This window comes from Lissotriton helveticus, chromosome 6 (genome assembly GCF_964261635.1).
Source record: "Lissotriton helveticus chromosome 6, aLisHel1.1, whole genome shotgun sequence".
NCBI lineage: Eukaryota > Metazoa > Chordata > Amphibia > Caudata > Salamandridae > Lissotriton > Lissotriton helveticus.
The window spans coordinates 598,691,302-598,706,270 of NC_136067.1; the positions used below are offsets into that span (position 1 = coordinate 598,691,302).

The window sequence follows — 14,969 nt, forward strand, 5'->3', positions numbered from 1 at the left end:
GGCAGTCCCTGCAGCCCGTATTCGGCCCGATGTAGATCCGCAGATCCGGTTCCACGGCCGCTTCAGGCCTCGCTCGGCGCTCCGAGCCGTCTCCGCCCTCGACCCCGGCCCACACCAAAGCTCCGCAGCCGCGGTCCGAGGATTGTACGGGGCCCCAGGCAGTGTCGCTCCGTGTTTCCACGTTCCTGGCGCTCGATCTCCTGGAATGTGGGGGGAGATCAGCATGTTTTAGCGGTCCAAGGGCCCAGGCTTACAGGAGCTCGCGAATGGTGCGACCGCTCAGCTCGCCATCTTGGCCACGCCCCCGGAGTTGGTTTTTTAAAGGAATGTGTGCTCCCAAACAATAGGTATTCGTATCTACCACAAGATCACCTAGATTTTTGCCAGCCTGAACCATATCGTTGTTAGCTAAACAAGGGTGTGGGGTACTTTGACCTTCCTGACTCGCAGACTCCTCCCCTCGCCCCCCCCATTTCTAATGAGTGGTGTTTGGCAAGATATGTGCATCAAACATATTTTTTATCATACCCCTAGTGTACACCATTGAGTCTCTTTTCGTGCCATTTTCCCCGCCAGTCCTTCTACCATTATCTTGACAAGTTTGGAGATATCCTCCAGGTGTGTTGCAAAAAGTGGTTCCAACGGAGGTTCAACTGTAACTGTGCCAGTTTTTGTGCCTCTCTTCTTTCCTTTTTTTTTTTTGCGGGCCCTTAATCATGTGAGGTGAAACAGTCCCATCCCGATTTACCCCCCTCCGCTGTCGACGACCCCCATGAAGGATCCTGCGGGCCCTTTGTTAGAGCATCCTGCTCCGTGTTAGTAACAGCTGCCTCACATGAGGTTACGTTTGATGAAGCAGCAGCTGGTAACATGCTTGAAACTACTTGCTCAACGCCCCGACCCAACTGTTCCTCAGCATTTTGTATCTCCTCTGTTAGGGCACCCACAGCCGTTGTTAGATATGAGATAATAGAGACACAATTCTGTGGTACTTTAGCTTTAGCCTTAACCAAGTCGGAGCTGCTGGGATTGTTTACGCTTACCCATTCAGAAGTCATCAACGCCCTCTCTTCAGGTGACCTTATCTGTGAACACTGCTAGATGATGCAAGAAAAACTACATCCTTTGGAGGAGTGTATGTTATCAGTCCAGGAGAAATATCGTCTTAAGACTTTCAGTGTGATGTCCAGGCAAATCAACTTGGTTCTTGGCTTCCTGCAGTTCCATTGTCCTGAATGCCAGCCTACAAATGAAATGTTTCCGGCAGTGTCTAATCGTCATTGGTGACTGCAAGGCTATCAATTATTTGCTGGTGCAAGAGTACATGTTTAAAGCATCCCTTTTCAACCCTAATTTGTACTATTGTAACAGATGCTTCTGTTTCAGGATGGGTAGCTCATCTGGGAGCTCTGTCTCTGCACACCCGTTTTTCAGATAATGAGAGCTCTCATCACATCGAGAACCTGGCACTGAAAGCAGTCCATCTAGCTCTCAAGGCTTTCCTATCATCCGGGGGCGTAGCTTAAAAGTCGAAAGAGACGGACGCGTGAGCCCGGAGCTCCGTGCTGGCCTTGCCAATTATCCTGTGTAACGGCTGATTCCCCGGTGCCGAGGGCACACACCGGCCCTCATAGCTGACTGGTGCTAATTGGGCTCGTCAATTGCGGTTCCTGGAACCTGGCAATAATCGTGACGATCCTTGAAGAAGCTAGCTACAGACTTGTGGTGTCAAGATTGCGGCGCCCGGGTTCTCGGAGTGCCCGGGGTCCGCATAGCAGCTCCGCCCGGCCTCCGCGAGTCCTACATTGGTACAGATGTAAAGGGAGGGGGGGGGCGTCCGGTTTGCATGTTCGCTGCTACGCGAACATCGAACTATGACACGGAGCAGGCTCCGGCTCCGCAGCAACAAAATGGCGCCTGGAGGCTTGGGAGTCCGGAGCCTGCATGGAGGCTCTTCATGGTCCCCATGACTGCAGGCTGGATCCTGGGGGCAGCTGAGGAGGTCCTGGCTGCTGAATGAGCGCTGCAGTGGTGATTTGGGCGGCGCCCCAGGAGACACTCTTCTAAGCTTGGATACTGTCCCAGAGGCTTCTATTCACTGCATACGGCGTGCGGGATCTCCCTGGGCTGGATTGGAATCCCTGGCTGCGACTGCACTTACCTCAAGAAAAGCAATGGAGGGGTCCTCTGTCAGCTGGCGAGGCTTGTGCTCGGCTGTGTCCTACATTAAACCTATTTGTAACCAACACGAAGTATCCTGTCATCTGTTCGCATCAACTTACAACATCCTCCCTGTAGGGGGTTTCCTGGGGGTTATCTACGGTGGCTGGTGGTAGTGCGCTCCGGAGTCGGCGCCATTTTGAGAGTAGTGCTCTTGGTGTTGCTCATTGAATTGCGGCGGCTCCTATGTGGACTGTGGAGCTGTAAAAGATCCCCTACGCCCTGGGTGGCTGGAGATTGACTTGCTCAGAGCTGACTACTGCGTACAGTGACAAGTGTTGACTGTGATGCCCCATTTGGTGGAGCTTTAGAGACAAGAGTTGGGGGTTCTCTCCTTCGTGTAGTGTGTCCTCCCTTGCCCCCTGGGACGGATTGCTGTGGAGCCTGGGCTTTCTTGCATGGAGGCTCTCACTTGGCAGCCTATCTGTATAGTGGGATGGCTTGACTGTTGCCAGTTGGTGTTATGAGTGATTGGGTCCCCTGGGAGCTCAGCTGTATTGGCCAGAATCGGCTTGTGGCGCCCGGACTTTGGCACCTGACTGGGGCCGCGACACTCAGTTTAACGGAGGGGCCATTACTTGGGAGCGATCAAACATATGGTCTGGAAGAAGACCCCTGGGGCTTAAGTGACTTGCGTATATCTTCTGCCGCCTAAATTTGTGGTACTTTATAGCGAAGCGTGCCTAACACCTACCTGCCACCACTCGCAATGCCATTATTATTCCCCTCCTGAAGCTGGGGAAAATGTCCTCTGATAGTACCGCTTCTCATCCACTGTCCATGCTGACTAATGATATTAGGCCGGATCTTAGTGAAACGGCTGCTCCCACAGATGACCCATTTAGTACACAGTGATCAGGCAGGATTTATCCCGATAAGGAACACACCCATAAATGTGTTGCGTTACAAATAAAGTAATTTGTCTTCGCTCAACAGCACAATATGGTTATTTGCAAAACAAAAAGAAAAGCTGACACTCTTTTATACAGGTTAAATCTGTGTGCAAATCTCAGCCTGTTACATTGAATGGAATTAGTAGTTTAAAACTGGGCGCTTTCTGTGTTGACAGTGCAGCATTGAAGCAGCATCTATCTGGATAACATCACGGCTGTCTCTATGGTTTGGTGTTAGAAGAGACTGTCAGTATCTTGCACCATTCACCCTGTACATCGTTTCTAGTAAGGCAGGTTTGATAGTCTTACTGCATTCCTCAAATGCTTGTAAACAAATTATGCTCTACGAGCGGTGTTGGTCGAGCGGTGTTGGTATCCTGGCGCTCACGGCCCTTCCTAAACATGGCCGCAACTGCACATGTTCATGTGGGAGTTGGATACGTCTATTGCTAAGGGTAGTTACCGTTAAGCACAAGGAGTTAGCCAATAAGTGACCATGAAAGGACTGCGATCTCGGAGGGGGTGGGGAGAGAAAAATAAAAATAAACACAACACACGGGGTCGAGACAGATAAAAAAAACACTGTCAAATGTAGCAACTGAAACAAATGTTATAGAGAATCAAAGAGAGGAGGTGGCTCAACATATAACGCTGCAGACTTTGGAGCTGGAGAACAGGGTTCGAGCCTTGGCGTGGGCTAGTGTATTAATAATAAATAAACAGATCTCGGAAGGGGTGGTGAGAGACAGATAAGCTACCTCTCTGTGTGCCTAGCTCCTCTGCGCTGCTATCGGGCAGGCCAAATAAGCATACTTACTAATTTCAGAGATATACTAGAAGGAGCAACAGCAACAAAATAAACTCGATCGCAAGTTACAAAACAATAGCATGGCAGCCATTATTAGTGCTGAGAGGGAGAACAAGGGGACCCTACTCACTGGGAACCTGGATGTGAGGTTATGGCAAAACAACAATGCCTCCTGTGGATAAATAGACAGGAAAAAAGAGACAGACCACGCATGATAGTTGCCCATACCTCCAACTATTGCACATTTACTACAGACATTTCATTTCTGGTCGCCTCGTTCTGATTAAAATCAAAATTCGAAACAGAAACCTTTTTTGTATTTCACTATAGGAGTATAGGTTCTCACAAATTATTCACTTAGGACACATTGTCACTTGATATACTGTGTATGTATATTTTTTTATACTATGTATTGATAATCCCCATTGTCTATGTGTGTATAAATTATGGAATAATTTCAACAACTGGCTGAGTGTCTATGCAGCTCCTTAAGACAATTAATGACAAGTGAAAGAAGGGGAAGAAGCACACGGAAAAGTACTTTTATCTGAAAAAGTATTGTATTGAATAGATCAACAAATTTATATACGGGGATGGTAAATCTGAACTTGCACCTGGAGGACGAGGCGGGGCTGATTCAGGTCAGGAGAGACGCTGGTTTGGAAGCGGCCCCGGGAGCAGCAGCCGAGGTGTTGGTGACGGGCGTTTCGGTCTCCCCAAATCAGACACAGACAGAGAAGATAAGTCCAAGAACTGTGGTTTGGGGTTTGGGCTGTGTCAATTGGAAGTGGGAAGCGTGGCAATGCACAAAAGGAGCGTTTTCACATCATTTTAGAGGCCCTGTGTGCTGGGGGCACTTTTCCGCTACTAAATACTTAACCCCAGTCAAAGGAAGTGTTCGTATGGAGGCAGCTCTGCCTGTAGGAGCACCAGTTTTGTTAAGCCAGCATCAAGCAAGCTCTGATACCTTGGCATCAGTAGAGACAAATCCGGTAAAAGTGATTTCAGGGACAGGGGAGAAAGAACAGACTGGTATTAAACAAACCAAAAGTAGAGGGGAGGTGGTAAGAAATAGATACCAAGTAAGGTCGAAGCAAGAATTAAAACAGCAGGGGGTCTGGGACTCAGCAGAATTGGGCGAAAAAGTGAGACCTTCACCACTTACACCATACAAGAGTAAGCGGAAGTGGTGTCCTAAGAAGAGTGTTAGTAGTAAACACCCCCCCCCCCAGCAGGTTTCAACACAAAAAAACACCCCCTCTAAAGTAATTTTAAAGTGATGGAGAAAATGAATTCCATAAAGGAGGGAGTAAGTGTAGAAGTGGATACACAGTCAACCCATATAACTCAGACCCCTTTAGTTCTGGAGAACAGGTACTCCCCTATCGCGGAAATACAAGCTGAGGAGGTGTCAGAGGATCCAGAGAGTCCGGTTAGTCTAGACAAAGACATTCTGATGAGCGGTAGTAATAATGTGATTGGAAACTCTTCAACCCATCAAGATTCTACGATTACACTGATATCAGAAGGTGCAGTGTGTAACCACCCTGATACCACAATTACCTTAACTTCTCAAACTCACGCTAGATCTGAAAAGGATCTCTCAGTCTCCTACTTCCCCCAAGGAGCTTGACAAAATAGAGCTTTTATTTCATTCATTGAGGGGTGATTTGTTTGAAAAGTTTGAAATCTCCGAGGCAAATCAGAAAAGATTACATGATAGGTTTGACCTTTTGGAAGCCAAATTGGAAGGAATAGAAGCTCGGAGGACCACACTGGAAAAGAAGGTCTCCACCCTCTCAGTCACCACGGCAGAGAATTCCGTGGATCTCTGTGCTTTAAAAAAGGAAAATAGGGCTCTGATGATGGACATGGAAAGGTTGGAGACTCACTCGCGGCGGAACAATCTTCGCATATTGAAGATACCCGAGGGGGAAGAGGTGGGGGATATTAAAGCCTTTGTCTGCAGACTCCTTAGGGAGGGTGTTTTGAAAGATCATTTAGATATAGATCTTGAAGCAGAAATACAGAGAGTCCACAGAGACCCTTTCAGACTACACCCGGACCGTAAGGGACCCATGTTGCAGGAGACCCATCTTGAGGCAAAAGTGTGTAAGAGGGTTTTTGAGGGAAAACGCTGGGTACAGGATGTTTTATGCTCTAGGCAGAAGGGAATCTCTAGGGGAGTGGCAATAATTACTAGGGCAAACAAGGGAATTAGTGTACAGAGTTGGGACACTGACCAGTCAGGGAGGTGTTTGGTGGCGGTCATTCTGATCGCTAGTTCACCTTACACATTTGCAGTGTTTTACGGCCCAAACGAAGACAACGAAACTTTTCTTCATAATCTCGAGAGGATTCTAATCTTGAGCAAAACACCTCTCATTCTTGGGGGGGATTTCAATCTTGTTTTAAATTGTCAGCTAGATCGTACCTCTAGAGCAAAATATGTTTTGCCCAAAAGGTCCCTATCAGTTCTTAAGAACATAATAAAGGATTTCAACTTGTTGGATGCTTGGAGAGCCAAGAATGGTGATTTAAGAGAATACTCTTTCTATAGTAAAAAGTTCAAACAATTCTCAAGAATTGACTTGTTCCTGGTAGACCATACCCTCGAGTCTGCTCTGACCTCAGTTGACCCATATCCCAGTGGGCCTTTCAGACCACTCAGTTGTAGAACTAAACATTAACTTCAAAAATATTGTCTATGAACGCAGATGGACTCTAGATAGAACTATCCTACTAGATGATAGTATTGGAGTTAAAATTAAGAGCAGTATAGTGGAGTTCTTCTTATTCAATATGGGTTCGACTATAGAACAAACTGCCTGGGAGGCATTAAAGGCTTTTCTTAGGCTTTTTGGGATACCAGATGAGACAAAAAAGAAAAGGGATAAAAGAAAGAGAAGCTATAGATTTGGACTCTATTAAGAAGAAAGAACAGGAATTACAGCAGGCAGCTCTAGGGGAAAGAGAGAAGATCCCAGAACTAGAAAAGGAACTTCTAGAGCCACAATCGAGTTTTAAAGCCAAAGCAGATAAGTTGATTCATGATAGATGGGAGACCAGCAAACTTAAAAACTTCGAATATGGGGAGAAGTGCGGGGCACTCCTAGCGTGGAAGGCTAGATCAGATAGAACCAGGAACAACATCAATACCCTGTCCCAACGAAATTCGGGAAAACAGTTGACTAAGGACGAAGAGATTAGGGCAGAAGCCAGAGGTTTCATGGAAGAACTATATCATGAAAATATAAGCATTGGAACAGAAGAATTGGAGAAGTGGTGGAGCCAAAGAGTACTACCTCAATTGAGTGAGGCAGATAAAAAGACGCTATCGGGTGAGATCACTGAAGGGGAAATCAGGGTACAGTTAAAAAAGATGAGTAGGAACAAGGCCCCAGGTCCAGACGGCCTACCAACGGAGATATACAAGGATAATGTGGAAGAGATTCTCCCCTACTTGCTGTCTCTCTTTAACAATATATACCAGCAAGGAGGGGGTATTCCATCTTCATGGTTAGAGACTACTATTACTTTAATAGCTAAACCTAATAAAGATCCCATGAAAATAGTCTTATAGGCCTATCTCTCTTCTGAATTCCGACCTCAAAATATTCTCCGGAATTCTGGCTGAGAGACTATCTAAAGTTATTCAAACCATTATCCACCCCGATCAAAGGGGCTTTGTGCCAGGTCGACAATTAAACGAGTTGGCTTTTCAGGTCATCGGAGCAATAGATTTTGCAGAAGAAAAAGGACTGCTATTGGCCATCGTGGCAATTGATGCCGCGTAGGCCTTTGATCAGGTCAATTGGAAGTTCCTGTGGGACACGCTGATCAGGTTTGGCTTTCCACCATCCTTTATTCAGGCTGTTAAAATATTGTACGGGAACCCACGAGCAAAAGTTTTGATTAATGGTAGCCTGACGGACTGGTTTGCGATATCGAGAGGGATGAGACAGGGTTGTCCCCTGTCTCCTCTCCTTTTCGATTTGTACATCAAGCCCTTTGTTTCATTGTTGAGATCAGATCCAACAATCATTCCTTTTAAAATGGGTGGGCTGGAGCTAAAGACTGCATTATATGCTGACGATTTATTGCTGTATACCATCAACCCTTTAGAGGCTATTCCTAAGTTATTTCAACTAGCAGAGGAATATGGAGCAGTCTCGGGATACAGCATTAATAAGAGCAAAACAGATATGAGTTGGAATAGCCCTGCCCCCATACCTGGCGTGAAAACCAAGATCAGGTATCTCGATATCTACATTACGCAAAAATTGATGGATGTCTCCAAAATAAGCTGGCAAACAGTGGTTAAAGATATAACTAAACTTCTACTAAGATGGGCCGGTCTACCTTTTAGTATTTACGGTAGAGTCAATTTAATCAAAATGGTAGTATTGCCTAAGGTGACTTTTTTATTTAACAGTATTCCACTGACCTTCCATAACAAAGATAGCTCCAGCCTTCAGGGCAAGATAGACTAATTTATTTGGGCTACTAAGTCACCAAGAATTGCTTGAAGGAAGTTGAGAAGAGGGTTGAAAATAGGTGGCCTGGCCCTCCCCGACTTACTTTTCTACTGTTAAGCGTTCCAGTTAAAAAAATTTCAGACTCTTGGCTGACAAGCTGGATTTATCTTCACATGGCCGTTTATTCCAAGCAATGCTATCCGACCTTCCCCAGGGTCCTGAATTTTTCTTGTTAAAATTCGGTGCCCAGAAATTTTACAAGAAAGTCCGCCTAAAAATTCTACTTACAGCTCTCAAGTTGTGGCAAGCAGTCTGTAAAATCTGGAAAATTCCTTACTACAACTCCCTAGCACCAATTTGGGACTCCCCCGGAACACCGGAATGTTTATTAGATCGCCTTTCTTCTCCGTTGAGAGAAGCAGGCTTTTTAAGATGGGGAGACCTGCATGACAACCTAGTTCTCCTAGACTGGACATCCTTATCTAATATGACAGGAAGATCCTTTACAAGATTTAAATATTATCAATTATCATCTTGGTGGGGAAGTCAAGACTGGGCGCTAGAAGAAGAGGGAAGTGAATTTCTAGAATTAGCCAGTAGACCAAAAGGATGGAAGGGGGAGGTCTCTTCTTGGTACATTTTACTAATAGGAGCAAAAGATAGACAGGAGGAGGAAATCTCTAAACTCTGGGGTGACTTATTGGTAGATAGTACGGAAAAGAAGCTGGAGGTTTGGATAGATTCATTTATAATATCCCAAAAAACAATAAAACCTGCTAATCTTAGAAGGAACCACCTCTACACAGCACACAGGGTCTACTGGACCCCTTCCAAATTGACAAAATATCTGGAGAATCATATTCCTGTCCCAGATGTAAGCTTTTAGCTGCAGATGACTTACACATTGTTGCAGACTGCCCAGAAATTAAAAACTATTGGCAACAGGTCTGCAGCTTCTTAGAGGAGGTATTGTCAAGACCAGATACCTGCAGCTCAAGACTGATTTTTTTGGGTCTATCATTTGATTACGATATTAGAGACAATATAATTCAGTTTATATTTTATGTGATTGTCATTGCTAGAAGGGAGGTGTGAAGAGAATGGAAATCTCCAACCCCCCCAAGGTTTGCAGACTGCCTAAGAAATATTATGGCCATAAGTAAATTAGACCTGTTGTGTAGTGGAGAGGGTGCGGCGAAGATCTGGGCTCCGTTGATAAAATGGTCGGACAGATAGACGATGAAAAGTCCAATGATTATGCCAGGGGTTTGTGGTCTGGTCCTCCCTGGGGCAAGGTTTACTGACATCGAATATGGGAGTTGGACTAGTAGACAGCCTACCTCTGGGAGATCTTTTTTTTAACCGCCAAGCACAAAATTCCAGGGCGCACAGTAATGTTTAGTGCCGGCGAAATTGAGAGATCCCATCTAGAGTCATACCATCTGGTGGCATATATGAGGACACAAAAAAAAACCATTTGCACGACAAGGGGTAACGGAACAGTTAGTCTAGGCCTTAATCAAGGGCGGCGACGTTTCGATCCGACTTATGGCACTAGGGGATTTCACAACCTCGGCCGTGCGGATCTTCTTCAGGACTAGGGTGGTGGGGGCAACCTGGATAGAGGTGGCTGAGTCGCCCTCTAAGTGTGGTGGGTTAGGTAGTCATCATCCAGTCAATGGAAGTTCAATATTAGGCATCATGTTGGCATCAAGGATTAATTAGTCACTCCGTGATTGCAGGAATTAAGCCTGGGATGGACGGAGCGCCTTCGTGGTCCGTGTTTAAATCACGGTAATCTGCTCGGCCGTCTGGGACTGGCGAGGGATCTTCGCCGTGTGTTCTCCAAATGAATAGAATTGAATCAATGATATGCTCGGACTAAATTTCTGTCGTAAATAAGGTTCTAGGACCACTGTTATCTGTATCGTATAGTACCCAGGTCCAGGACTAACCTTGGGATTACCCCATTTTTTTTAAATGGTCCCCGCATGCAGCAGAGAATAATTATACCATTTATAAAATTAACTGAGGATTTGTATGATGCAGAACAAGGACTAAAAGTGAAGTGGTGGTCAAAGTGAAGAAAACGGTTCAATAATCTTTGTAGGAGCAGAAACAATTGTTTTTCCACTATTCAATATTATGTTGAATTGATTTCACTTTTAGAGTACTGTTTTATTTCTGTAGTGGTGTACCTCTTTGTTGCTAATTGAATGTGAGTAACTGTTCCCTTGTTTCTTTTTTCAGGAAACCAGGGCCATAAAATCAGAATTCCTGCCATTTCCAGTCTAAAATGATGCATTTGTGTCTTTCCATGGCACAGCATAACTTACACGTACCTAATGCTACATGTCAGATTGAAATATTGTGCAAACTCATAATTTTGCTTGGAACTCTTACCTATGTATCATCACTTTCTGTGAATATGTTGTATACTATAAAGCAGTCTAAAGCTGTCAGTTGTATATTCCTCAGAATCTCAGTGGACTACATCATGAGAAGTAACATATTAGGCAAACCCAGCTGTTTTTATTAGACAATTGTATAATAGTAAACGAATGTTGTATTGTGTTCTAAACCAATTGTAACACTGTCCTCAGTAATAAATAAAAGAAATCCTTCATTTCTGGAGGTCTTTAAGTAGGTGGCTTTCTTCTATTGGGCATTGTCCTAATTGACGGAAGGGGTTTGTAGGTGGGGAACACATATTTTACTCCCAGTTAAAACAATACTTTTGTCTGGCAGGTGATGCAGAAATTGTTTTATTTGGCATCAAACTGTTCTTCAAAATACAGAGTCTATTTGGTAGGTGGTATAGCTAATATTGTGCATTTTCTGCTGTAACGGCCATAAGGGTTTATAAAAGAATAAAGCTAAAATGTGAGAAACAAATTTAAGTTAAGCGTTAATAGATCTGATGAGACAGACTTAAAAATATTTGAGTTAGTTGACTTTTATTCTAATTTTATTTTCTGTTAAATGCTGTCTCTCTGTCTTGTCTATGTTTATGCCCCTGGCAGTAACAGGATAAAACATAGCATTTCACAGTCCCATATTTACAGTGTACGTCTTATAGTTGTTTGCCTTAGAAATATTTGAATTTCCCAGGATTTTGATTAAAAATGAAGGTGCCGTTTTTGTGGGGGCTGGTCTGTAGAACCCACATCTTTAACAATGGTAACAGTATATACCTTAACATATTTTTATACTATATTTTTTAAGTTTATAGGATTGCATTACATGCTTTGTAAAGTGTCATCTGCAGATTCTGTAATGTGAAGTCTTAAATAAACCAATATAATAAAACATTTGGCAGTGATTTCCCAAATCTTTGAATTGTGCACTGATTTTTATAAAAATGTCAGCAAAACTGTAAGTAACAAGACAAGGGTTGCTTTTATGTGATAAACACGACATAAAACTGAACTTGGAACTATTTTATCCCAAAGACCATCTTTGTAAAGAATCTTATGTTTTGACATAAAAGCTAGAACTGTAAAACCAGCATTGAAAAAGCCGGCAAGTGTAATTTTAATGTTCCAACCACTTAAACACTGGCCTTCACAAATCCTATGTATTTGCACTGTATGCAGAAATGTTGTTTATCATATCAAAGTCTGCCCTATTGGCATTGCCAATGCTGGGAAAAATGTTGACAAAAACAGATTGTTTGTGGCATACGGCATCATGATGGAGTTTAAATTAGTGCCTCATGCATTCCAGTGCACACACATTATGAAAGTTAAAATAATACTCCATATTAGCAAATTGCATGATGTGTAAAGATGATACTCCTCTGGTGCAGCCAAAGGTTAATGTATGCAGAGTACGTCATGAAGGCGCATGCTGTGACAAACCCGAACTGAAAATTCTTTTACTAAGACTGATAAGGCTTCCTTTGCTGACAATTTGGTTGCCACTTCGACCTTCTAGCAAGACCAACAGAAAAGTGTATTTTTTTTAAAGTTAGTCCATCTAAAGGTATAGGCAAAATGTAAGATTGTCTAAAGTCTCTACCATAATGTCAAGAATGCTGATCTGTAAATAGAAACATTTCAAAAACAGTCATAGAAAGAGAAGAGGAGAAAAAGAAGTGCTGCAGTATATAAGGATGGTGTGTGTGAGAGGAAATCAAAGAAAGAAATGTAAGCAAGTATTAAAATAAATATGTACTGCAGTGGACACCTAAAGAATAAACAATAAGGTATATTTCGTAGGGATTAAGGTAGTGCTTTGAGACAATTTGAATTATTCTTCTGCGTGTTATTTGAGTTTTGCAACACTAGTAAGTCATGCACATGTAAAGATCAAATTTCCATTCCATAGAACAATTGTGTACCACAACAAGATTTAGCCACTGTAAAATAGATTTTTAAAGTGTATAGGCATGTTTAAAGATCATCGGGAAATGTTAGTTGAGCATTGAGCTTAGTGAAATGATCTGTTGAAAGATGAATCCTATTCTAAATTTGCTTCCATAAGAGACGATTTTAAGGCATCAGAATATCATATGAATATAATTAGTGTTGCTGATTAAACTTTTTCTTCTCTGCTTTCATTCTAACTTTAAGATCTTAAAATGTTGACCAGGAACACATCTGTTTAATGAATGATATTAACAAAACTTGACTTGGGGCCTGATTTAGAGTTTGCCGCACGGGTTACTCCATTAAAAATGTGACTTATATCCCCTCTACCTTTCTAGAAGTGCTATAGGATCTGATGTACCTTCGTTTTCTAATGTTAATGTTGAGATCGTGTAGGAGGTGCCTAGTTCTTTCTCTAAATGCGCTTGATTTTGTTTAAAAGTTTCCTCTGCTGCTTTAAGAAATTAATAAGGGAGAGTAGGTGGGTAAGAACATATTAGATGATTATATGCTTTTCTGTTTTGGGGTGCTTCCCATAGAATGTAAAGCTACCCAGTTGTCTTGCTAGGTTTAAGAATTGACCGTATTGAAATGGGTCCTGTGAGAGTGCTCACTAGCTTCTTAATTGAACCCCCTGGGTGCGTGAATTGTGCCTTGTCTGCTTTTGGATTGCAATAAGGATTGCTTTACACATTTCTGTGACTTGCTTTGAGGTGTGTAACAATCCAACCATTGTGTCCCACTGCCCTGAACCTGCAGTACTGGTGACACCTTCATGTTGCTTTCCCATGGAGACATCACCCTTCTCTCGGGATCTGGCTTTTAAGGTTAAGCTAGAGGCAGCTTTATGATAGAAGCAGTGTACTTAGGTTAAAGGTGGACCTTAAGGCGGTACTGCTGTCAACTGCCATTTCCTGACTACTTTGTCTGTGTGAATCAGCGGGTGGTGTAAAAGCACAGTGGGTGTACTTATTTGAGTAGTAACTGTGCTGAAATATCTCTCATCCCTCGAGTGGAGGAGTGAGAAGTGAGGTTATACACCATCACTCATCTAATGGCATAATTGAAGGAGATACGGGTTCTCATTGTAGCAACTGAGCAGGACAGGGCTACAAACCATAGAAGCCGATGGTCTTTGGGCAACATCTCTACAAGTACATACTTAACAGCATGTTATGTTCTTTTCATTGGAGACCCTCGGTTCGGCACAGTTGCTGCAGGCTCAGGCAGGGAGACTTTCTGAAGGCGACCACCAACTGGAGAGGTAAGTTGGGATCTTGGGGGGGATGCCTGGACCCCATTGGTTGGGCTACCCAAGACCATGGGGTGTCTGGTGAAGGGGTGTCTTTTGGCGTTGAGTTTTCTTATCTGCTCCAGTCGCGGTCGGGGGCCCTTCAGGTTGAGGCTGCAGGTGTCGTTTTGGAGCTCAAAGGAGGTTGGGGATCACTGGGGAGACCTCCTCATGGTGATGGGCCACTCGGGCCGTGGGCATCTGATGCAGAGTGGTGCAGAATCACGGAATCGCCGGAATCCGGGTTTTGGTCTTGGATTCTTTATTGAGCAAATCCGGTGCTCACAGGAGACAAAGTCTGTAAGATGAGTGCAGGACCGGTCCTCTGGGGGGCAGCTGGACACACCAGGTGCTTCGCTGTAGGCAGGTCGGAGGCGGTACAGGCCAGGGCCCAAATCAGTAGGTGTCCCCTTCTTCCTGGTTCAGCACGGCTCTTTGGTTCTTCTTCTTTCTTCCTTGAACCTGAGGAGGCAAGGTTCTGGGTTGCCTCTAAATACTAAATGTAGGGGTGTTTAAAGGGGTGTGCAGGTCGGGACCAATAAGTCCCTTCCTTAATTTGACTACACCCCTAATTATGCCACCCTCAAGTGGGTGGGGACCTTAGCCTCTCCCTAATTGTCTGAGTCCCCTCTACTTCAAGGTGGAGGGGACTGAGATGTGTGCTTCACCTCGCCTCCCCCACCTAAGGGGTGGGTTGGCAAAGGTGGGCACACCCCTCTTCCTAGCTTGGTTTTCCCGCTGATTCTCCTGCGCAAAGTGGGGGGCAGAACAGGTGGGAGCCGGTTGCTGGGGACAGCAAAAGGCAGGGACAGCTTCCAAAGGCGTCAGGCCTTTGAAGCTTCTCCTTCATGGACCCAGCCCATTCTGGAGAAGGAGGCATAACACCTCCTCCCCCAGAATGGGCTGGGT

General features: G+C 44.3%; 1 protein-coding gene across 2 annotated transcripts in view; it reads left to right on the top strand.

Annotated features, from left to right (window-relative positions):
- LOC144762785 (putative ATP-dependent RNA helicase DDX43) overlaps positions 1-11,737 on the top strand; it is a 989,943-nt gene extending 978,206 nt beyond the window's left edge. Inside the window, exon 17 of one of the 2 annotated variants that reach the window (XM_078648055.1) lies at positions 10,650-11,737. The gene's annotated coding sequence lies outside the window, so the exon portion shown is untranslated. The remainder of the gene's footprint in view (positions 1-10,649) is intronic. The other variant, XM_078648054.1, reaches the window with a different exon arrangement.
- The last annotated feature ends 3,232 nt before the right edge of the window (positions 11,738-14,969 follow it).